Source organism: Petaurus breviceps, unplaced genomic scaffold (genome assembly GCF_028583685.1).
Source record: "Petaurus breviceps papuanus isolate PSGF00001 unplaced genomic scaffold, PetGlider_PUasm1.0 90845, whole genome shotgun sequence".
Classification (NCBI taxonomy): Eukaryota; Metazoa; Chordata; class Mammalia; order Diprotodontia; family Petauridae; genus Petaurus; species Petaurus breviceps.
In genome coordinates, this window is record NW_027187359.1 from 16,397,665 (window position 1) to 16,424,189 (window position 26,525).

At 36.8% G+C, this 26,525-nt stretch overlaps 1 pseudogene; it reads right to left on the reverse strand.

The window, feature by feature from the left end:
* Nucleotides 1–16,065: 16,065 nt before the first annotated feature.
* Nucleotides 16,066–16,528, reverse strand: LOC138149281 (large ribosomal subunit protein P1 pseudogene; annotated as a pseudogene).
* Nucleotides 16,529–26,525: the final 9,997 nt, after the last annotated feature.

The following is a 26,525-nucleotide window of genomic DNA, read 5'->3' on the forward strand; positions in this document are numbered from 1 at the left end:
GCTATTCTTTTTATATTTTTTAAAATTTGTTATGGAATTATCATTAATGGTAATGAGTTGGCATTTGTATAATGCTTTAAGGTTAATGATGTATCATATATACATTAACCTAGAATAGCCTTACTCTGTTTGTATTATCATCTGTTCATGGGTCTGAATGAATGTGTTCCAGTTATTGAGATTCCTCATTAAACATACACACACACACATTCATGCAGAAAAGTTAATCTTGGGGGATTTACCACAAGTTCTTCAGACCTCTGGCTTTCCAGTTTGTTTACACTATTGGTGGATATTTCCTGCCTTTAAGTCCCTTTAGTCTCTTATTTCCTGATATTTCTTGTAAAAAGTCAGTCCTTATCTATCCACATCATACTTGTATATCTGAGTCCTTAGGGTAGTATTTTTACCCTTTGGGTCTCTAGGATTAGAACCAACGACCCACAAATCAGTTTTGTCTCCCAGGGATACAAGTCCATTGTTGCACAATTAGCATCAGCTCATTAAGCTTCAGTGATTTTTTATGTATCACACAGAGAACATGTCCCTTTGAGGTCATAGGCATTGCCTATTAGCCTAAATGTGGAAGATAAAAATGACACTTTTCCATTTTGTCACTTTAATCAAATTTCACATTATCTATGACCAAAGCAGGAGAAATGGAAGAAACATTCTTAATGAGCTGTTACAATTAAAACACTGTGTCTGTTAGGTACTGTGAACTGATATTGTATTTCTGATTTGTTTTTGAGAAGTAACTTTATCCTTGAGCTTTGTGGTAATTTCTTATCCTTCATTAATTATTCTCATGGTTAATAAGGAATAAAGGCTGCATGTCATAGTGGCAGGGATTTTGGCCTTGGAATCAGAGGGCCTGTTGTCAAATCCCACCGTGTTCACTTATTACCTATGTGACTCTCATTGAACCAGTCACTTCCTCCCTTAGGCTTCAGTTTACTGCTCTGTAAAATGAAGGAGCTGTACTACCTGGTCTCTAAGTTCCCTTCTAGCTTTGCTATTCTATGATTTCAAATCAATAAATCTTTCTTAAGTGCTTACTTTGTGGTTCAGGATTGTGCTAAGGCCTGGGCAACCAAAGGCAAAATTTAAGTAGTGCTTGTCCACAGGGAGACTTGTGGCAGGTAATGCTCCTTATAAATACAGTGTGCCCAGTGTCTGACTTAGAATCCCTCTTTGGAAGCCATATTATTTTTCCCTTCTCTGCTTGCTTGTTCCAGGGATGATGTGGGACTGTTGGCTAAAATGAGTTGCCTGATGCTGTAGGGCAGGTATAGTCTGACTGCTTCTAGCAATACTCTGATGTCAGCAATTGGCCTGTGTTGTTAGAGGTGCTTCCACATCTCCCTGGAATCGCTCTCTTCATTCTCTTCTGACTATACCCTTCTAGCTAAATGAACAGAAATAATGATACTTCAATACCTTAAGTACCTATAATTTCATCAGTGAGTACGCCCTTCTCTCCCTGCTGACACATAATCCTCTTTATAACTTGGTGAAGAATCTCTGAGAGTTTCTGCACCTAAAACATTAAGCATCCTGCAGCAAACCAAGCAATGAGCTTCTCCAAAATCAGCTAGTTGGGCCAACTAAGTGGCATAGTGCCAGGCCTGGAGCCAGAAAGATCTGAGTTCAAATACAGCTCCAGACAGGGACTCACTGTGTGATCCTAGGCAAGTCACTTAACCTCTGCCTCAGTTCGCTTATTTGTAAAATAGGGATAATGATAGCACCTACCTCCTTGGGTTGTTGTGAGGATCACAAGATTATAATTGTAAAGCACTTAGCACAGCACCTGCAATATGGTGACATACATACATACACATACATAATACATACATTTATGTGTATGTATATAAATTATATTTGTTGGATGTAGATGAAACTTTGCTGACGAAGCCTCTAAGGAGCCAGGATCACCTGTATACCACAATGAAGCATTGAAGGGGGAGATGTACTGTAGGATTTTAGTGGATTAGAAATCATGAGGCAATACAGTAAAGCAGATAGAGGGCTGCTCTTGGAGTCAATGAGATGTTTTCAAGTCCAACCAATGATGCATTACTAGCATTATGTGACTGTGGTTTTGGCTTCCCTACTCCCCCACTCCATTTGTAGCCTGAGTTGTGTGAGGAGCCCACAACCTCCTGGCTTCTGCCAATATTGATTCTATAACTTGTCTGCCAGTCTTTCAAAGGACAGGTTGACTTTATTCATTTTTTTATTTCTTTGTATATTAGAACATCTTTTAACATTTGAATAGTGATTAAAATTTGCTTCTGAGAGCTCACATTCTTATAGGACTTTGTTTTGAAAAAAAAATACTTCCCCACAGTAACCCTATTTTCTGGTTGTTGAGGGTTAAACTAAAGGTGGTGGTATTATTCTATTATTGGTCTAGGAGTTGTTATGTGGATTATTTATTCAAATGATGGCTCAACTCTCATCCTACCAGCCTTTGGTAAATTACTATCAGCTTCATTGATTCACTTTGAACATGTATTATACAAATGTACTATATAAAAGATGTATAATATACAAAATTACATCAGAATCTTAGAAATGAGGAAAGTTTTCTCTTTCCAGCAACATCCAGGGGGTAATATTTGTCCTAAATATTTAAAATTTAAAAATTTAAACTGCTGATTTGTCCTCAGCAGGGATACCATAGAGTAAGGTGGGAAAGAGCTGGAGGGTCTTCTTCCCCTCCCCTTAGGCCCCATGGCCCTAAGAAATGGGATTCAGGTTTTGGTCTTGTTTCTTTTGTCATTTACAATTTTAGGTGAAGGCAGTGGAGTTCCCAATCTGATAGGCTGGGCTGTGAGAAGTCTGGAGCCCAGGATTACAGAACAGAGATTGAAACCAGCCCAGCAGGGATATCCTGAGAAGCCAGAGTCATGAGATGCTCAGGGTGTGCTTTGGGCTTGGAACTTTGTCAGACAAATAATATATAGCTCCATTGAGCTAAACGGCAAACTTTATCTCCATCCTCTCCCCAGAGATGAAGGGAGTAGCAGGAAGGGGGTGGATTTTGCTCCTGAGATGCTCCTGAAATGTCTGTTTTTGCTCTTATTATACCATTGAAATAAATATTCCTTTGCAACAGAAAAAAAAATAAATAGCATCAATCTATCTAGTGGGATAATTTTCCTGTCCCCATTCATTATCCTCTTTAGACTAGATATCAACCACCTTTGCCAAAGCCAGAAGTTCAATTTCCTCCAATCCTTTCCCAGTAAGGAGCAATGAGATGTATTTATGTGGAAATTTTAACTCATTGCAACAGCCAAGGGAGACCAGTGTCTGGTCCATTGATTCAACAGAGTAACTCAGAGCACATCCACTGGTCTCACTTCAGGGTTCAGGCTCTGTAGGCAAATTGCATTTGACTTCAAGTTCTCTCCCAGGTAATGTTTATCTCTGTCCCTTAATTCCCAACATTTTCCAGGTACATTCATTTAATTTGTATTTCTTCCCTTTCACATCAGCAAGTGTGTTAGTATTTTTTACAATGAGGGTATGTTTTTTTTTTTATCTAGTTATCTGTCTGTGTCTTGAGGTTTTGCTCTGGTAACAAGAGAGGAAGAATGCACTAGGTCTCTGAGTGGGATACAATTCTCTCAGTCTTTTTCTTCCATGCTCAGCAGAGGTCTATTTTAAACTGGGTAGACCTTCCACTTTTTCTATCACTTCAGGGCTTTGTGAAGAGGGCTTGGCATTAAATAGTCAATATACTTTCCCTATCCCTCCTGCCCCAATCACAACTGCTCTAATTGATATAGTTTATGTGGTAGTGGTTATATAGCTTATATTGTTGAAGTCACTGCATGTACATGTCTGTGTGTATGTGCACTTGCATACATGTCGTTTGCACATATAACTTTAGTGATAGCTTGTCAAACTGTCACTGTGCCCATGTAGAAGTATTATATTCAGTTCTGGGCACCAGGATTTAGGAGGGATATTGACATATTGGAGTAAAAACAGAGAAGGACCTCTAGGGAGATGAAAGGTCCATGTGGCATGAAGATTTGTTGAAGAAATTGGAGATGATTATTCTGGAGAACAGAAGACCCAAGGAAGAAATGATAGCTTTCTTCTAGTCTTTCAAGGGCTATCCTGTGGAAGAGAGATTAGATTTCATCCATATGATCTAATGGGCCAGAACTAAGGGCAATAAGTAGAAAGTGTAAAGGGGAAAATTTAGGTTGATGTTAGGGGAAAATTTCTCAATTGTTCTAGCTATATAATGGAGAAACAGATTGCTTTGGGAGGTAATAGATTTCCTCTCCTTGAAGATTTTCAAGCAGAAGCTGGATGACCACTTGCTGGGTGATTGATAGTAGTGGTTCCTTTTTGGAATTGGTGGCCCAGCACTCCCTTCTAACTCTTGAATTCCATATTTCTGTTTACACATATCACTCAGTGAATAGTGATTTGGTAAACTCTCAATGTCTGTTATAGAAGTTACCATTTTTTTCCTGATTTGATTACTAATTCATAACTTTTCAGTACCTGTTCATAAACAGTTAACCATAATCATGAGCTAGGTCCCTTCTGTAGTTGATCAAATGATGCTCAATATCTGCTACCAATCATGTTTTCACCAAAGGATAGGAACATCAAGACAAAGAACCCTAAAGAAATTTTGAATTCATGAGATAACTTTTGGAGTCACTGTTGATCTTTGTAATGGGAATGTAAATTTTAAAGATCTTCCCTGCCCCTAGGCTAAAGTGCACCTGGAACCTGGGGTGGGAGGCTTGTTTTTTAGTAGATACTTCTTGATTGGCCAGTGAGTCAATAAGGTTGTTACATTCTCTGAGCCAGGAGAAGGCTATATAAGCCCTGATATGTAGCTTTGTTTTGGGGCTCACTTTGAGAAGTGTTCTGTGATTTGATCAGATGAAACTCTGGGAAGCCGTTGTCCAGGGCCCCCCAGCTTTGAAACTGAGATGTTGATTTGGTATGGATGTAATGGTTGGACAGTTTGGAAATCTGTCTACTTGATCTGTTTCTCTGTCTTGATAATTCTGTCTGTAAACTCTGAAGTTCGGGTGCTGATCTTTTTCCCCTGAACTAGGTAAACTATATATGTTTGACTGATTAAAGTAACCTTGTTAACCCATTTTGAGTTGCTTTCCTTTAATAAAGCAGATCCAAGAACCTGTGGTGGCAGCAACCCTGAGGACGCTGGGGTGCTTGCTGCTACAATCTTCTATTTTCCTTGGTTCCTCTCTTTCTGCAGCACCTGATTGGGTTTAGCCTCACAGTTCAGCCTACAACAGGTGGGAGCAACATAAAAAGGCCAGCTCAGCTATCAAGAACAATCTATTAGGGGCAGCCAGGTGGCTCAGCAAGTAAGAGCACTGGCCCCAGTGTTGTGATGACCTGGGGATCAAATCCGCGCTCAGATGCTTAGCACCACACCCAGAGATAACTGTGTAACCTTGAGGAAGTTACTTAACCCTGATTGCTTTAAAAAAAAAAAAAAAAGAACAATCCATTAAATTTCCCAGAAGGAATTCAGGAGATTTTCTTGCAAGTGCAGATAAGAGGCCCCAACTTTGTTCTTTTCTGGTGTCTTGTTAGACCATATTTAACTTAAATTCCAATATACATACCCTTCATTTAAATACCAACTTTTTTATGCTGTGTTTTGTTTGTAAGTGTATTAAAAGGGTATTTTCTGAGACAGATATTTAAGACAAAGAACACTAGAGCATCTGGATTGAAGGAAGGAAGATTCTCCCAAGGGCATGTTTCCAAGTTGAAGAGAAAAAAAGGTAAAGCTAGGAGTTCACATTTCCATTAAAAACAAGGATTATGATTTCAAGCCTGCTGTTCAGCATTTTAAATTTTCAATTTGAAAAACCACAGTATCTGAAAAATAAAATTCTTTATGGAATTAGCAAATGACTCACTAGCTGAGCTGTTTAGCTCAGTCACACATTCTAACTTTGTACAATCATGTTGCTCCTAAAGAATTGGGATGCTTCAGCTTGGTTCCAGTGTTGATCACAGCCCTGAATGTCAGGAACTTTTTGCTCTAATTGCTGTAGGTTATGTGATTTAGGGCAAACCACTTAACTTCTCAGTATCTGTTTTCTCACTCGTGAAATGAGCATGACTACTTATCCACAGGAATTTAAGAAAACTAATTAATGTTTATAAAGACCATCTTGGGAAAAGGCAAAATGCTACTCTTACCATGAAAAAACACAACACTGTGAATTTTCTTAGCATTTTTATTAATCATAAGGAACTCAAAACTTGAACAGCAACCAGGGCAACTTTTCTCTAGGGTTCCAAAATTGAGAGGGTGCTGCTGACAGTATTTGTACTCCTCCAATGGGTAAAAAAATGACTGAGATGAATAATTAGTTTGCAAGAATAGCTATTAAGATCACCCCAGTTGAGGTTTCCTTTGGTTTGGCCCCTCCCATGCTGTCATTTTTCCCAGAATGGGCTTCATGGTGTTACAAAAACCCTGTTTCCTTGCTCTATCCAAATATTCTTAAAGAAAGTAGCATGAAAGGTCTCTCTTTAACACAAATTCAGTTGAGGAAATGAGAGAGGTCAGACCTCAGAACATAATGCCCCATTCAGGCAGAGATTCAGGACACTACCCTGGTGCAAGGAAACAGGGAGTCAGGAGAACCTGAGTTCAAACCCAGCCTCAGACACTTGACACTTACTAGCTGTGCAATCCTGGGCAAATTACTTAACCCTGATTGTATCACCTCTCTCATCCCCTCAAAAAGAATATTTTGGAACACTCAACCTGGGAATTAGAATTGCTAGTTATGGTTTTACTTAGAACATTTTATAGGCGCAGTTCTACATAAACATATTTTATTTTTTATTTTGAACTTGAAATTATCAATAAATACAAAGATTGTACCTGAAAATGTAGGGGTTTTTTTAATTAAAAATTTGTTTTTAAATTTAACAAGACAGTGAAACAAAAAAGTTTGCTTTTTTGTGTTCCATTCTGGATTTTTTTTTTTGTTATCTCTTGTCCACTTAAAAAAATTATTGATTTTTTTTGTTTGCATGTATATCACTTTCCATTCTAATCCTATGCCATATTGAAACCTCCTTTATTTAACTTTTTATTATTTCTATTCTGTAATATCTGTTTAATTTTCTTTGCTCTCTTTGGGATGGGAAAAACCAGATGCTAATCATTTTCTGGATTTTGCATTTGAATAAACTGAGATTCTAACAGGATAAGAACTTGTCAGAAACATCTATTGAAGACAACCCCCAAGAACAAACAAATAAAAACCAGTGGAAATAATTTTATAATAGCTCCTGTTGGCAACCGAGGTAATAGAAAGTTAGCAAAAGTCAGATTTTGAGGATCTGATTTTGTTTAAATTTATATGCTGGAGGGCATTGTGAATATTTTCACAGCATAAGAAATGAAACACTATGACATTTGGATATATAAAAAAAATAAGCATTGAGAGTAAAAATGATTAGTTAAGTAGTTAATTGCTAGCCTTAACAATGCATTTATATTTCCTTACACAACATATAATGTTTTATTTGAAGGAGATATGAATTTGTCCACTTTCCTTCACTTAATGATTAATATCTGTTATCACACATTAAAGGAACTGATGATATTTGTCCAAGAGAAGGAAAAACTTGGGATCTGAGGGGTTAGAATGAGGTTGCTGTCTTAACTATTTGAAGTATCTTCGGTGGAAAAGGGATTAAATGTTTTCTCCTTTTCCACCATTGACAAAACAGGAGCAAAAATTACTGGGAGAAAAAAAAAAACACCTTTCTTTGAAGAAAAGCTTTGTTACAAATGGAATTGTTTCAGTTCTAAATCCATGACAAATGGCAAATGGAATAGGCTGCCCTGACAGGTAGTATCTTTTCCATTCCTGGAGTTATTCAGGGAAAGGGTGTATGACAAACCAATCAACCAATTAATAAACATTTATTAGGAACCTACTATGGGAGAGGATTCTGGGAAGATAGGGAGTAGGTCAGAAAATTCTAAGGTCTCAAGATTTTCCCCCACAAAAGAGTTAAAATAGTACCTTAGGGTGAACAAAGTGTGGCTGTAGATAAATAAGAACAGGGGCATAACTGGGGTTCTCCTAGAACAATTTGAGAAGATGGGAAGAAAAATCCCAGGTTGAGGTTTGGTCCTTGTGAAGAGTATACACCTTCCCTTTTAATAGCAAGCCCTCTAGCCTCTTAAACAACAAGCACCAAGCCCTGGGATTAGTTGGTTGGAGAGGCTGCCTTGGCCCCAGTCACCTGAACTTTTATGTGGGAGGAGAGAGTGAGGGTAGTTGGGCATTTGAGATTGGGAAGATCAAGGGAACCTTTGCTGACAATGGATGCCAGATCCAGCTGTGCTGCTAAGAGCAGATAGGGCAAGAAGGAACCAGCATAGGCCCAGTGAGAGCAGAAGCAGTGGGGCAGAGAGCCCTTGACTGTGGGCACTTACAGGAGGCTGCAGGTTTGACCTTGGTTTCAGTCTAGAGAGGAGAACTGAAGATCTGGGGCAAGACGCACCATTCCCTATACTCCAGGGCTAGAGGTGACTTCAAATAATTAAGCCATTACCACAAAAAAAAAAAATTTCACAGGCAAAGGAAAAAGAATCCAACTAAAGAAACATATTATGTAAATAAAGATGACCATGGTTCATCCTGAGAGGAAGATATTGAAGTAAAGAAACCCCCAAAGAGTAAAGTCAAATGGACACCTGACCAAAAAAGAATTCATAGATCTTAAAAAAGACTTCAAAAATCAAATGAAAGAGATGGAGGAAAAACTAAAAAAGAAAAAAAATGATCCAAGAAAAACAAGAAGGGTATGAAAGGAAAGTCAACCAATTAGAAAAAGAGATTCAGAATCTTATGGAAGAAAAGGACACCTTGAAAATCAGAACTGGGCAAAGTGAAGCCAGTGAAATTATAAGGAATCAAGAAATGATTAAACAAAATATGAATAATGAAAAAACAGAAGAGAAAGGGAAACATCTTATAAGAAAAGCAACAGATTTGGAGAATAGACCAAGAAAATATAAAAATAAATTGCACTAACCAAAAGTTATGATCAAAAAACAGAATCTTGATACAATAATATAAGAAATAATCAAAGAAAATTGTCCTGAAGCATTAGAACAAGGGAGGAAAGTAGAAATTTAAAAAAAAATCCATTGATCACCACTTAAAAGAGATTCTATGAGGAAAATTCATAGGAATACCAGTCAAATTCTGAATCCCCAACACAAGGAAAAAATATTAAAAGCATCAAGATTAAAACAAAAAAAAACCCCATCAAGATAAAACAAGACCTAGCAGCAGAGATATTAAAGGACTGCAGGTCTTGGAATACAACTTATCGAAGAGCAAAAGAACTGGGGCTCCAGCCAAAAATATCATACCCTACAAAGTTAAGTATTGTCCTGAATGAAAAAAAAAATCAACATTTGATAAACTCTTAGACTTTTAAGACTTTGTTTTAAAAAAATCCTGAACTTAATAGAAGATTCAACATATAACAACCAAGAAAAATATAAGGCACATAACAAAAACTGATTATAAGGGACCCATAAGGGCAGACTCTTTACTTTTTATATATGTAAAATGGATATCTAAGATTCTTATTGATAATTGGGTAGTTTATAAGAAAGATTGGGGTAAACCTGAGAATGATATGAATTTTAAAAGTAAAACCATTTAGGAACAGCTTAAAAGAGTAATTATCTGAGGTGCAAGAGAAAGAATTGATACAGAGGAATTAGATGGGGGAGGAGGGCTGGTAGTTGTGGTAACCTACTTTCTTTTTTTTTTTTTGCTTTTTTGAAGGACAATTTGGGGTTAAGTGACTTGCCCAAGGTCACACGGTTAGTTTTTGTGTTAAGTGTCTGAGGCTGGATTGGAACTCAGGTTTTCCTGACTCCAGGGCCGGTGCTCTATTCACTGCGCCACCTAGCTGCCTCCTAGTAACTTACTTTCATTGGAAAGGGGTCTAAGAGGGAAAACTACATATATATTTAGAAGAGTATACAAGTCTTTTAAATTCAGAAGATTTAAATTCAGGAGCATAGGGAGGGGAGAAAGGGCAAGGGAGGGATCTTTAGAAGGGAGAGTGAGGGAATAGGTAAAATAGGGGCATAGAAGGGTGTTTAGATTTATGGGAATGGGTGGATAGGGGAGGGATCCTTGGAGGGGGGTAGGCAAGTTATAGGAGGTCAAGGTAATGGGTAGAAGTAAAGTAGAGGAGGCAGGAGAGGTAGGAAACAAGAGAATACAAATCATACATGAAAAATAAAGATTAGGAGTACAATAGGTTTGGGAAAATATATGTCTATATATGTATGTATATATGTATATGTTCATGTATATATCTGGAGTTATAGAGAAACATGTCTAAACTTTATTGTAGCCTTCTGCGAGGGTGGGGGGAGGAAAAAAGAGAACAAAGTAAAAAAAATGCACAGTAGAGAACAAAAGAAAACTCACAAGGAAGCAAAGATAAACAATTCTCAACACAATGAGTATTATTTATCATATAGGTTTTCTTGAAATGAAAGAATCCTCTCTTATGTTCTGTGATGCACACAGCATGCTTTTTTCCTTTTTAACTTTGTATTTAAGTTACAATAATTAATTTTATGATATGTTTTTGTTTCTTTTTTCTATTCTGTATTTGTGTTCTGGCGTTTGAGTCTGAAATAAAATTTTGGAAAAATAAAAGAATTCACTATGTTTCAGACACTGTGCTAAGTGCTGGGGAAACAAAAAACAGTCCTTCCCTTAAGGAACTTAGAATCTAATGGAACATTGGAGATATTATAGAGAGGAATTCATTTGTCAGATAAAGTTTGGGCTAAATGACCTCTGAATTCCTTTCCAAATAGAGAATTCTGTGCCATCCCTTGTCTCCTCTGGAAAATAACTTATAAAATTAATAACCCTCATTTCACTTTGCTGACAACCAGACAACGGGGAGGAAATGAAAGTGGTAGATTTCTGTTACACATGCATGCATGAGCACACATGTGAATCATCAGGAGCAGGATACAAGTTGTATCTTCAGATGTTTTGTTGAAAATTAATCTCTAAAGGACAGTTGAACTTAATCATGAAGGAATATTACTAGAAGTTAAAAAAACCCATTATAAATTACTCAGCTGGCTTTTATAATCCTGACCTATCTTATTTTAATGTCTATGAAGTTATCTTCTGTTTCTAATTGGACTTTATCCTACTGGTTGGAAAAGAATAAATTGCTCACTTTGGAGAAATACAATAATTCTTCCCGGCAATTAGGGCACCATTCAGTGCATTGGAAGAAGTAATTTTCTAAATGGTATCCTAGCATTAATGCACTCCTGAAACAGAATAGTTTGCTTCTTTCTTACTAGTAGGATCAATCACATTTTTTTAGTACAAAATTCAATGACTGCATCTAATGAATGTGTCATTCATCTAGTTTCTAATGGTTGAATTGTTTATTGCAACATAGAAATGTGCCCACATGTTGCACTGGGTATGTGCTGAGGGTAGTGGAATTAGTGGGACTTCTTTGGACCAAAAATGTTCCTGTCGGCTGAAGTTGCAAGAATCCATGGTCTTTGAACTGACCCTGGTTGTGGAGCTTTGGACTAGAATAGACTCAGGAAATCTAAGTCTTCTTCCCTTCCTCACCACTTTCTCCCTTGGTGATCCCATTGTAAAGCCAAGCACAAGCAGCTTTCCAGAAGAATGCTACTGTGAACAGCTTTTAATGTTCTGATTACATAGTATAGTGAACACACTATTTATTCAATAACAAATCAGAGCAAAATATTCACAGTAAATCAAGGTACAGCATTCACAATGTTATAACTTATCACAGATAACAAAAAATACAGCATTTACAACTTATCACAGAAAATGGCCACACAGTTTTCACCTCAGTGGTCACACAGTTTTGAGCAAAGTGTAATCATTTAGTCAATCAATCACTTAGTAACTCAATCATTCAATCAACTCATTGAACCATCATTCAGGATGCTTACCTCCTTAAGGTTCACAAAATACAATAGTGTAATAGTAATGGAATTTAAAGATCCCCCTGTATTGGCTTGGTTTTCTGGCTGAGTGTTGAAACCCAGAGCTTGTGAATCCCACTTGTGGGATGGACTTGTTGACATGAAAAGAGAGGGCTGAATTGAGAGGAGCTGGTGCCATGGATTTAGAGAGGCACAAGCAGAGAGAAAGCCCAAGCAGAGAGAGAGAGGCAGAAGAACATTGTGGAATATTGCTGAGGGCAAGTTGGAGCTGCCCAGGACTTTTGAGAGCTGCCACCTGGAGCTGCCAACAACTGAGGAGACATGACTGTAATGCCGGTATTTTGTCTGTCTGTTTTGATTTTGTTTTGCCAGATTTGTCTGCTGGTGAAGGACTGTGCTGTTGTTGCAGAGGGCCTGGAAAATTTCTGTTGGTTCAGAAGCCCTGAAGAAGGATTTTCTTGTTGTGTGTTTACAGATATCCTGGAAGAGGGTCTTGCTGATATTTTCAGGGGATCTGATACTATTCTGTAGGGAGAGAGTGAATTGATGATGACACTGGCAATATATATTGTGGCTTTGTTAAGCTTTGTCTCCCCAGGAACAGAGATTGCTGAAAACTTGCCTTGGGTCGAGATGAAGAAAACTCTCTTTGGGTATTAAATGCTTAACCTTGTTGTAGCTCTGGGTAGATGCCCTTTGTGATTTACACTGCCCCTTTTGAGAAGGTGCTTGGTGTTAACTGATGATAATTGTAATTCAGTTGTGATCCAGGGGTGGGAAACTTGATGTTTTTGTGCTCTGTGATTGACCAAATGAATATAATTTGTTTATGATCGGAAACTAATCTTAATCTCCATTTGAGAAGAGAGACTTTGTGAGTGACTAAATGTACTGCCCAGGCATGTAGTAGTACTTGGAAATTATTGAATCATACTTGGTGAATGCTATATTTTGATTTTCTCTGTTCTGTGAATGTTTTGCCTTAATTTGTCACTGAATAAAATGGAGAGTTACTATGCTGGTATTCTGAACCTTGGAAGTTGCCTTTGCTTGACATTATATTATGGTGTAGTCAGCAGGATTACAAAGCATAGTGACTCTATTTGTTCCAGGATCCATGGTCATTTAGATTGAGATTGTAAGGCCAAGGATGGGGAATGTGAATTTAAGATCTTCCCTGCCCCTAGGTCCTTTGATAGGCTTAAGTGTTCCTGGAGCCTGTGGCAGGAGGCTTGCTTTTCAGGAGATAATTTGTGATTGGGCAGTGGGTCAAGAGGGTTGTTATATTCTCTGAGCCAGTAGAAGGCTATATAAACCCTAATGTGAGGCTTTGTTTTGGGGTTTACTTTGAGAAATATTGTGTGATTTGACCAGATGAAACTCTAGTCACCGTTGAGCCTCCCCCCCCACCCCAGTTTTGAAAACTCAGATGTTGATGCTTCCCTCTATAGTAACTAGGTATGGATGTAATGGTTAAGACAGTTGGAGGCCTGTCTGCTTGATCCCTTTCTCTGTCTCCTTGTAACTTCTGCTTGTAACTTGTTTGTAATTTGTTTGTATTCTCTAAAGTTTTGGGTGTTGACCTTTTTGCCCTGAAGTAGGCAAATGACATGTTTGATTAAAGTAAGATTGTTAACCCATTTTGAGTTGCTTCCCTTTAGAAAAGCAGATCTACGAACCTGTGTTGGCAGCCACCCTGGGGATGTTGGGGTTCTTACTGCTACAAAGAGTCAAAGTTCTCTACTCATGGGACACACTACAATATCAGTCACTACTCAGCACTGTCTTGAGGTGTAAAATACGCAAGCCATCCACCCCTCAGTCACAATAACTTACAATCTTCTCAGGAAGTACACAGTATCCAAATAAAGTCTTCTTTCAGCTTGACTAGGGGTAGTCTCTCAGATTCCCTGGATCCCCTTCCATGGTCCCAGCTCCTACCTAGATTCAACAAACTGTCAGCTGGGTTCAAAGGCAGACAGCTCCCAGTTCCTTGTCCAGCTCTGCATGCTGTTCCTGTTCCACACTGAAGCTCACAGTGTCCAGTCCACCTTAAATCCTTCACAGTCTCTGTTCCTGGGAAGTCAAGGCTTAACAAAGCCACAAACAGGTTCATAAAAAGTACCAGTATCACAGTCATGCTTCCTCAGTCTTCAGCAGCTCCCAGGAGAAGCTGGTAACTCCCCAGCAGAAGCCCCATCAGGTTCCCAGAATCAAAATCACTTCAGCCAGGTTCCCAAAATCAAAATCATTCTCTCCAGCCTCCTCAGCAGCAGCTGCTTCTGCCTCTATGAAGCTTATCCCAAGGAGTTCTGACTCTCCCTCTCTGGGGCTTTTCCTTATATACAATATTGCTCCTCCCTTTTCAGCCCCTTCCTGTTATGTCAATAACTGTTTCTTTAACAGAGGCTTAATTTAAACTAGGTGCTTTCCAATACAAAGGGGTCTTTAAATTTCATTACCATTACACTCATCCACTTCTGACATTCATATTTATATCTTTACCCTCAAATTCTCTCCAGTGCTCCAATATCATGTTTCCAACCACCTTCTCGGTATCTCCTTTTGCCACCTCCAACTAGACTTGCCTTAAGTTGAATTCATCACTGTCCCAATTTAACTTGCCCTTTCCCCAATTTTTCTGCCTCTGTTAATGGCATGATCATCTTCTCAGTCACCTATGCTCATGATCTTGGAATCATATTGACTCTCCACTATCTTTCTTTTTAAAGTTTTATTGACATATTTTATTTTTACTTTACAAACATGTATTTCATTGTCTCCTACCCAATACCTCCAATCATAGGATCATAGGCTCAGAGGTTTATGACTAGAAGGAAACTTGGAGACCATCTAATTTAATCACCTTATTTTATGGATAAGGAAACTGAGGCACCGAGTGGTTAATTGACTTGCAATGAACATAGCAGACACTTAATAAATGCTTATTTATTTACTGAATGACTCTACTTCCATCACTCTACTGTGTTAATTAATAGAAAATATAGATGAAAACGAACTTATAAGTAGAGGTGATTTTTTGTGTGTGTTTTCTATGCTTTTATTGGTTCCCATTGAATCCAGTAGAGTTTTAGTATCCAACTCTCCTCTAGTTAGGTGATGCAGTGGATAGAGTATGACCTGAAGTCATAGACTTGAATTCAAATCCAACCTCAGATACTTACTATCTGTGCCTGGACAAATCACTTAACTTCTCTCTAAGTTTCCTCAACTGTAAAGTGGGATAGTAATAGCACCTACCTCTCAGGGTTCAGAATCATATACATAAGATACAATTTGTGAAGTGTCTAGGATGGTTCCTGGCAAATAGGCAGTTAATAAATGCTTGTTTCCTTCCATTTTCCCTTCCTTCCTTCCTTCTGCTTTTATTTTCTTTTTTGCATCTGTAATTACTTCCATCCTTCCTTGGTCACACAGAGAGTGTCAGGGATGAGATCTGAACACTAGTCCTCTCACTACACTTTATTGATGCTCCTTCTCTTCATTAAAAAATGCCATTGTCATATACCATTGATTCCAATCTTCTTGCAATAGAACTCTCCCTTATAATAAATATACACAGTCAAGTAAACTAAATTAACATATTGACCATGTTTGAAGATGTATATCTCATTTCATACCTCAGGTCTGCCACGTTGCTGCTGAGAAGTAGGAGGTATGCTTTATTATAAGTCTTATGAAGTCATGATTAGTCATTGCATTAATCAAAGTTCTGAAGTTTTTTGACATTAAAGCTGACATGTCTTTATTTCTTTCTGGCCTTTCATCTCCATATTTATAAACAGTTTTGTGAAAATATAACTAGGAAGTCTTTACTAGTTATATTTTGAAGCATATAGCTGTATTCTACTTTTAAGAAAGTTCTACATATAAAAAAAGCCCTGAATTTAAAAAAAAAAGATTGAATAAGCTGTTCAAGTTGAGGGTAAACATGTAATGTTATTTTTTTTAGTTTGAGTTAAGCTTTTTATTTAAAGTTACAAAAATATTTAGTTGAACAGACCAAAGCCCATGTTCTCATCAGACTCCTCGGAGTCTTCTTTTATTGCTTCCTCTGTCTTCTCCTCAGCTGGGGCAGCTGTTGTAGCAGGAATAGCCCCTCCATCAGGGGCAGCACCATTAGCTGCTGGGGCAGGTCCACCAACTCCTACATTGCAGATGAGACTTGCAATGTTGACATTGGACAGGACCTTGGCAAATAATCCAGGCCAGAATGGTTCAACATTTACACCTGCTGCTTTAATGAGGGCATTGATTTTATCCTCCATGACAGTAACGTCATCATTATGAAGGATGAGGGTGGAGTAGATGCTGGTGAGCTCGGAGACTGCCATTTCAGCAGACAGATGAGGAGAGGCTTGTTTGTTGTGGTGCTAGTCACCAGATGAAGTGAAGGTTCACCCCAACATGGCCTTAGCTTCTGAAGAAGAACCAAGCACCTTACAGACAACTGAAGAGAGCATGTAATATTATTTTTCAGAATATTTACAGATAGAATCCCAAGATTGCCTTAGTGTATCTAATTTCAAAAAATTTCATCTATATGTCTCAGAAACAGCACCTTTGTATAAAGTGAGTGACATCAGCAACTTAGAAGGAAGGAAACTAAAATTTATCAGGTATTTTCTATGTGCTAGGCACTGTGATAAGCACTTTAAAATTTTAACTCATTTGACCTTCACAATAATATTGAAAAAGTAAAGACTATTGTAATTATCCTCATTTTATAGTTGAGGATACTGAAACAAGCAGAGGTAAATGACTTGCCCAGAATCACACAATTAGTTAAGTATCTGAGGCCAGGTTTGAATTCAGGTCTTCCTTACCCAGATCCAGAGCTCTATTTGCTATACCCCTTAGCTACTTAATAATGTGGCTTTCCTAGAAATTCATGCTATGTTGTATGTTATGAATCTCATTGTATGACAATCTAAGTCTTAACTGTAGGGTCTGAATTTTTATAGTATTGCTATTTACCAAGTTATATGAAAATCAATTCTCACCTTAAAGTCTTTCTTTTTTTTTTAATTTTTTGGTCTTTATTAAAACAAATTTATTATTTGTTTGTTTACTTTTAGTTTACAGGATTCAATTCCACAATTCCTTGAGTTTCAAATTTTCTCCCCTTCCCTCTCCTCCCCCCCCCCCCCATGGCAGCATACAATCAAGTATAGGATCAGTAAATAGTTTTGCATTAGAGTAATGGGAATGCAAATTTGGAAGATCTTCCCTGCCCCTAGGCTAAAGTGCACCTGAAGCCTGGGGAGGGAGGCTTGTTTTTCAGTAGATACTTTTTGATTGTCCAGTGGGTCAATAAGGTTGTTACATTCTCTGAGCCAGGAGAAGGCTATATAAGCCCTGATGTGTAGCTTTGTTTTGGGGGCTCACTTTGAGAAGTGTTATGTGATTTGATCTGTATTCTGGGAAGCCGTTGTCCAGGACCCCCCCCCCCCCGCTTTGAAAAACCCAGATGTTGATTGGGTATGGATGTAATGGTTGGACAGTTTGAAATCTGTCTACTTGATCTGTTTCTGTCTTGATAATTCTGCCTGTATACTTTGAAGTTCGGGGTGCTGACCTTTTTCCCCTGAATAAGGTAAACGATATATGTCTGACTGATTAAAGTAAGCTTGTTAACCCATTTTGAGTTGCTTTCCTTTATCAAAGCAGATCCAAGAACCTGTATGGGCAGCAAACCCTGAGGACGTGCTTGGGGTTCTTGCTGCTACAATTAGACATTAGTCAGGTTATAAAGAAGGATTGTATCAGATGGAATAAAAAATGGGAAAGAGGAAACAAAACCAAATAAGAAAAAGACAGAGAGCAGGTAGTTTGCTTCAATCTGTTTTCAAACTCTGTTCTTTCTAGTTCTTTCTCTGAATGTAGACATCTTTCTCCTTTGTGAGTCTTTTGGAGTTGATAAAGTCTATCCATCTAGTAACTAGAGAGATATTTTAATTGATAGCTTTCTTTCAATTTATAAAATAACTTCTTTTGTAATTGATTCATCTTACACAAAAATTAGAACAGTTTTTTTAAATAAATGAGGTAACAATAGTAATTCTCAATTTACAAAGAAACAAAACTATATTAAAATTCTCTATTATTCTGCCAACTCTAAGGTAAGTCAGTTGTAGAAACTGGATCCCATACTGAGTTTATGCATGCTTCAGTTTCATTTTATAATACCCATCCAGGCAAACATATGCCTCTCAGGAAGACCTTGATGGTGGTGGCATATCATTGTATGAATTTTGCTCTTTTTCTTTTTAAGTTTCCATATTTTCCATCATCCTGACACTTTCTCCTCACCTCCCCCATTTGAGATTAATCTCATAGAAACACAGAATGCCAGTGTTTCAAGAAACTCTAGATTTCCTCTAGTCTAATCCCCTGCCTAATGTAGGTCTTTCTTTAGAATCCCTCACAGGTCCAGGTTCTGTTTTAAACACCTTCTATTATGAAAAACTCAATCTATTTAGGAGCTTTTTCTATTGGTAAGCAGACCATATATTTGAATACTTCAGTGAATTTGATTTTCATTGGTGTTTGGTTCACTTCCACCAATTCAGATTGTTACTCATCCATACCTTCTGGGACTATTGTTAAAAAAAAATCTCTATAGAAAAAAAATCTATACAGTAGGTTGGAGGTCTTTAGTTTTTTCCCCAAATATTTCTAGACAATATAGTAACACTCAGACTATTAATAAACTATCACCTATGCTCCATACACACTTCCTTTTCTGATCATATAGGTCCTTAATTGTGGTTTTTTAGTGTTATCTCTTGCAGGCAAGTCATTGTTATATGCTGGAGCCTATTTATATTCACCACATATTTTTCTACTGCCTTTTGGATCAACTGCAATTTTGATACAACAATGATTGTGACATTGCAAGATTTATAACCACAAAACACCACTAGACAAATATTGGCATTGAGTATATTTGTTTTTATGTCAGGGAGCAGATTGGGATCATTGAAAAGGCTACAAAATTGTCCAAGTCTTACCTTTTTTAAACTTCTAGTGAAGTCTTGGCTTATTAATTGTCATTTGCAGTGCATCCAAGATTCAGTTGCATGCTATAGTATGAACAAAATGCTTTTAAAGAGGAATTATATGAAACAATTAGGTACTGTATTAAGCACCTGCAAAGAAACCTGCTTTCTTTGGCTAATTTCTCTTCCATTTGGACTTTATTCAGAAAATCATTTTTGATGGTCATTATTACCTTTGGTGAGGATGCATTTTTTCTATTTTATGGAATATATTGATAATTTAAAATAATTATCCCCATGGTATCATCTATCGAGTATTCTTTCTCTAAATTTATTTAGATAAACATCTAGATATATAGATATTGATATTGGCATAGCATATTTATGTGCATATTCTTACTTACATGTGCAAAAGTACACCTTGTTAAAGAAGAGTCTTGAAGGATGCATTTTTATTTAGCAAGTCAAATGCTTTTCTGTAATCAAAAAACTAGAAGCTCATCAGGATATTGTTATTTTCTGCATTTCTCAGTCACTGGTGTGACTATGAGTATACAGCAGGCTGCAGAAAGTTACCTATAAAAACTTGCCTGTTTCATTCTCATATTTTCCATTAAGGTTACCTTGAATGTGTGCATAGATTATTCTCATAAAAGTTTTATAGAAATGAGAAAATAGCACTGACTATCAATAATTTCTAAAGTCTACTGGGTCACCTTTGGAATTTTTTCCTCTTTGAGACATCTTGAAAATTGATCACCTAGTTCCTTTAAAATTACATTGCTTCCAACACAGTGTGTTTGTATGTGTGTGTGCATGTGTTTGTGTGTGTGTTTGTGCAAAAGAGAGAGACAGACAGAGAGACAGAAAGACACACCAAGAGAGACAAAGAGAATTAGAATTAGGTCAGTTTGGGTTGGTGTTATTGACTTCACTTTGTGTGACATTTCACTCCTGCATATAGCACAATAGGTACTGTAGTCCAATAAGTGGTACTATTTTAATTAATCATTATGCAATCAAAATGCCACTTATACATTTGTTTCATGTCATGTATACTTGTTATACTTCTAGGTCCTGTCAAAATGATATAAATTACTTGCATCTCATACCAATCTTTCTATAGACCCATTTCCCCTCTACTAGTTTCCCCCATTTTCTGAGTTGATACTACTGGTAACATTCTGCCATACTTCGCCTTAATGTTTTTTTCCCCAGTGAGCTTGACTCTAAACCAGTTTTGCCATTGGTTTTCATGTCTTTCCTCTTGACAATGAGATCAAATATTTTATAGCTAAGTGAGAATCTTTGTGCTTTTGGCCTTCACTTATGACAATTGGTTTATGTTGGTTTAACTTCTCTAAGAAATGGTGATAATAAGAATAAATATTTGTGTCTTCTTTCATTTCACATTTTCAGAGTCAACAATTAGTTTAAATAGGACAGGTTTGAAATATTGCAATTAAATATAGTGTCTTCTTGTCTTCATCCTTTGTTGTGTTTTGGTGATAACTTGAACTTTTCCTCTAACTAGTTAATGTTATTATTGCACATAGACAGCTGATTTTTTTAAAAATTGATCACTAGCATATCCAGTACTTTTTGATTCACTTCTTCAATAAATGAATTCATGATACATAGACATGAAACTTTTGAGTAATATGAAATCTTCATGTTCTTTGATTTTGGGGTACCAAACTCCATTTACAGACAAAAATAATTTATAAAATTCACTTGCGCTTTATAGATTACAAAGTTCTTGACACATATTATCTCATTTATAGTATGGTATATTGGAAAGAATACTGGACTTGCATTTCAAATCTTGCCTTTGTCACTTCCTACCCATGTGACCTTGGGCAAGTCACTTCACTCTTCTGCTCCTCAGTTTCCTTATTTGTAGAGCAAGAGAGATGGATTCCATGTCTTCTAAGGTTCCTTCCAACTCTAAATGCATGATCCATCCTTGAAACAACTCTGTGAAGTAGGTTCCGCTATTGTATAGATAAGGAAATTAAAGCAAAGAGGAGTTGTGACTTCGTGTTTCAGATTAGCAAGTATCTCAAGTGGGATTTGAACTTGGGTTTTTCTAATTATGTGTCCAACACTCTATCTAGGACAGCGTGCTGTTGCCTCTCAGCAACATATATCTTGTTCTTCTTCCCTGTCCTAGTGTCCCTTCATGAAGTCATCAAATAAAAAGATATATTTTGAATTTGGAGGATCTATACAAGAGCCTTATGAATTTTCTCCATTTTTTCATCCTTTGGCGCAGATGTTGGAACATAAGCTTCAATTGTCTGCATAGTGTTCTTTTTGTTTATTCTTATTATGAGTATTTGAAGGCAAGATGACTAAATTTCTTACTGTTTCTTTTGACCTCTTTTTGTTCCTTTATTCATCTCTCTGAAATGAGCCTATGAGTTGGCCTTCAGCTTAGTTCTTCATCTCATCTAATTTCATTTGTAGTAAGACCATCAATATTCATGTGAATTTAGCTCCTTAAATTGCATGATCAACTTGGTCTTTGACTGAAGAACTTGTATATAAAATATCAACAATTAAACTAACAATTATAGACAGTAGACAAACTATATGATTTTGATCTCTCTCTACCCCATTTTCTCCTGCTGTCAATGTGGAAGTCAAAAGAGGTTGCATAAGGCTGATGACAATTTCATTGTCTTATTTCTTTTATAGGGTACTATGGCAATATAACTCATCACCCAGCAGACATCTTCTGCTAATGAAACTTTAGCTGTGCTGGTCCCTGTACAGCAGATATACAATAGATCACATGATCACAGATGTAAAATTGGTAGAGGCATTACAGGTTTTAGACTTTAGAGACAGTCTTCCAGGTTTTGCAAAGGAAAAAAGTGAAGGCCACAGAGGTTCAAAGATTTGTTTCAGGTAACATAACCAGTAAACATCAAGATGAGATTTAAACCTGAGTCCTCTGATTCTGGAGCCAGAGTACTTTCCTCGCTGCCTCTCAGGACTATAAAAGGTGGCCCACAAATATTAGCATGATTTCAAGCTTAAAATCTTAGTTCTGAACTTTAAGTTGTAATCTTTAATAAGTTAAAGCATTAGACTTTGGGGACATCCTGTACTTAGCCTTTACAACTTAGGAAAACCTGCTACATCTTTAACTTTTTTTTTTCTTAGCCTCTAATAGACCATGGTCACTTTCATGTCACAGTGAAACACCAGACTAGGAAATTTTTGTGGAGATAGGCAGCCCTAATTGTTTAACATTACTTTTTTTATATTACTTTAGACAGTGGAAGCTGAAGTTACATTGAATAAGTCTAATCCTCCTTCCACATAGCTAGTTACCCTGTCTTCTCTTAATTTTCACTTCAGACTCAGGTGCTTCACATATTCTCGGTATAGTTTTGTTTCTAAATGCCTCACTATCCCTGCTGTCTATTTCTGGGTATATTTTAGTTTGTCAATGTCCCTTCTAATATGTAACATCAGACTAGGACACTACTCTAGACTGGTCCAGAGTACAGTGGGATAATGACTTAATCTTAACATTGTGTTTCTATTAATGCAGATTTTGATGGTGTTAGCTTTTAAAAAAGTAAGGTCTTCATGCTGTTGACTCTAATGAAGCTTGTTGACAACTAAAATCCCCCAAAATATTTTAGCAAATTGAAACGTGGGGCTGAAACCAAGATGAATTCAACAAGGATAAAAGTAGAACCCTGCATTCTAACATTCTAACAGTTAAAAGAATGAAATGCAGACTTGAAAATTTAGGAATATAGACTAGTTGTATTATCAATAATAACTAAAATTATCTGCTTCAAGATTTTCATTATTTTATTTATATGTAACTCCCCCTACAGCCCCACAAAAACCCCTAGAATATAGATAAAGCATTTGTGTCAGGCACTGTATTAAGCAAACTTAATATCCAACTATAGGGGAGTGGTTAAATAAATTGTACTAAAATAATATAAGAGATTACTAGAAAGCATTTAAAATCAGTAAGCATGAGGAATATAAGAAGTTGTAAAATAACTTAATGATTCAATACCCAATTAAAAAAGCAGAATTGAAACAATGGAGTCGATAATAGAAATTTCATTTAAATGAAAAAGTATTAAGCAAACATAGTTGTTCATACTGATGAAGATTTCTGGTAAAACATTAGCTACATAGCTTAAATAAAAGTATTTATATAACTTTCTGAGGTTAACAAAATTTTTTATAAATATTATTTCATTTTTTCCTCACAAGAATGCTGGTAGTTGGGTGCTACTATTCTTTCTATTTTGTTGTTTAGTCATTTCAGTCATGTCTGACTCTTTGTGACCCTTTTGGGGTTTTCTTGGCAATGATGCTGGAAAGGTTTGCCATACCCTTTCCCAGATCATTTTACAGGTGAGGAAGCTGAAGCAAACGGTAAGTGATTGCTCAGGGTTATATAGCTAGTAAGTGTCTGAGGTTGAATTTGAACTCAGGTCTTCCTGACTCCAGACCCAGTGCTCTATCCACTGGACCTATCAACTCTTTTAACTCTGGCTCCCCTGTGGTAGTTAAGTTGTTTTTTTCCCCAATTGTTTAAATTGTATTTCACTGTTGTTCAGTAATTTTAGTCACGTCTGACTCTTTGTGACCCCATTGGGGTTTTGCTTGGTGAAGACACTAGAGTGATTTGCCATTTTATTTTCCAGTTCTTTGTACAGATGAGGAAACTGAGGCAAGCAGATTTAAGTGACCTGCTGAACATCACACAGCTAGTATCTGAGCCTAGATTTGAACTAAAGTCTTCCTGACTCCAAGACCAAGACTAGCTGGTTTTACAGATGAGTAAATTGAGGTGCATAGAGCTTAAATGAGTTGTCCAGAATCATATAGCCTGTAAACATCCATGACTGGATTTGAATCCATGCTGTCTTCTTGACTTCAGGTACAACAGTAACCACTGTACCACCTAACTGCCTTTATTATTTTTTCCTCCTCTTTTTAAAAAAGACATTTAAAAATTTTATTTTTCACATTTTTTATCTTTAAAAATTTTGAGTTCCAAATACTCTCCCTCCATTCCAACCTCTCCCTCACCCACCAAGAAGGCAATCAATATAATATCAATTATACATGTAAAATTATGCAAAACACATATGCATATTAGCCATGTTTTTTAAAAAGCAAGAAAAACAAAATGAGAAAACTGTACTTCAGTTTGTACTCAGTTAATCAGTTCTCTATATAGAGTTGGATAGCATTTTTTCCATCATGAAACCTTTGGAATTGTCTTGGATCATTACATTGATCAGAGTAACCAAATCTTTCACAGCTGATTATCAGTACAACATTGCTGTTACTATGCACAATCACTTTCAGGTTCTTCTCACTTCATCTTCCATTGGTTCATACAAGTTTTACCATGTTTTTCTGAAATCACCCCTCTCATCATTTCCCATAGGACAATTGTACTCCATCACAATCACATGCTACAGCTTGTACCCCAACTGATGAACCTCCCCATATATTTCCAATTCTTTGCCACTATAAAAAGAACTTCCATAAATATTTTTGTACATATAAGTTCTTTTCTTTTTATCTCTTTGGAATACAGACTTATTAGTGGTATTGCTGGGCCAAAAAGTATACACAGTTTTATAGCCCATCGGGTCTAGTTTAAAATTGCTCCTCAGAATAGTTGGACCAGTTTACTACTCTACTAGTTGATTAGTGTACCTATTTTTCTTTCATCTTCTTTAACTGATGTGTGAAGTGGTACATCAGAAATTTTTTTTAATTTGCCTTCCTCTGATTAAATATGAGTTAGAACATTTTTTATATGACTATAAATAGTTTTGAATTATTTTTCCAAAAACTACTTGTTTATGTCCTTTGACCATTTATTATTGGGGAATGGCTCTTATTTTTACAAATTTTACTCAGCACTATAATCAGTATATATTTGAGAAATGAGAACTTTGTCAGAGAAACTTGTAATTTTTAAAAATATTACTTCATTGTTTTTGGTACCTTTTTTTTTTTTTTTAGCAAAATGTAATTTCCTTGATTATTCCTTTTAAGTATTTTTTTTTGCCTTTGCTTTGTCTAAGATCATGATTACTACCCCTGCCTTTTTTTCATCAGCTGAAGCATATTAGAGTCTGCTCTAGTTCTTTATTTTAACTCTATATCTTTCTGTTTCAAATATGACTCTTGTAAAAAACTTTTGTTGGATCCTGGCTTCTAGTTCTATGTGCTTCCATTTTATGGGTTAATTCATCCCATTAACATTCACAATTATGGTTACTATGTATTTGCCTCCATCCCATTTTCTTTTGTTTCTTCTCTTTTTATCTGGTTCCTTCTCAAAAGTCTACTTTGCTTCTAATCAGTGCCTCCCTTAATCTGTCTTCCCTTTTATCATTCTCCCTCAACATTCTCTAATCCCTTTCCCCCTCTTATTTCCCTAATGATAAGGTACATTTCTATACACAATTGAGTGTGTATATTTATCCTTTCCTTTTGAATGAGTGAGGTTCAAGCATTGTCCAATCACTTTTATTTTCCCCTCCACTGTAAAAAGTTATTCCTTACATGACTATTTTATGAGAAAATTTTCCACATTTTACCTCTCCCTTTCCTCTTCTCCCAGTGCATCCATATTTCTCATCTCTTCATTTCTTTTGGAGAGTTCCAACATAATCAACTCACAACCAAGCCCTCTGTCTATGTAAACTTCTAAATTCCCTAATAATAATAAAGTTCTTACCAGTGACATGTATCATATTCACAAATAGGAATAAAAATAGTTTAACTTTATTGGGCTTGGGTCCAATTAGCATTTTTCTTTGAGGTTTTGTTTGTAGCTCTCTTTCACATTGTTGTCTTCCTCAGTTTTTGTCTTGGTCTTCTTGACACTATAGTAGATTTTTATGGTAAAATTATTATGTTTTACTGTTTCTTCATTTTCCCAGGCTATTTCTTGTCTTTGAGCTTTGTGTGAAAAATGGAGTTCTGCTCATCTCTAGTGTAGAACATTGTCCCAAACTTCAGGCTTTTTTTTTTTTGCTGCCTTTTTTCAGAGCTATTTCTGGGGGTCTATAAGATTTGGTACTTCCATGGTGGTATGATCTGGGGAGCAGTTTGGTCATTGCTCTGCTGGTTAAAACTCTGGTCTTTACCCAGATAAGGATCCTGGTCTCCTGCAGTCACAAGCTAATATTTTCTTTGCCTTGAAATTGTGACCGTGCCCTCTGCTTCTTTAACTGACCCCCCCAGTTCTCCTCTCTGACATGGAACTGTGACCCAGAACTGTGTATGGCCAATTGAGTTGCCAATCAGTGCCAGTTGTCCCTTGTACCAGCAATGGACCCCATAAAATTTCTTTTTGAACAATTGTCTGATGCTCTTGCTTTGTCTGCTGTTGCTGTTGCTGTGTGTGTGGGCTCCAGACAGGTTTCCACCCT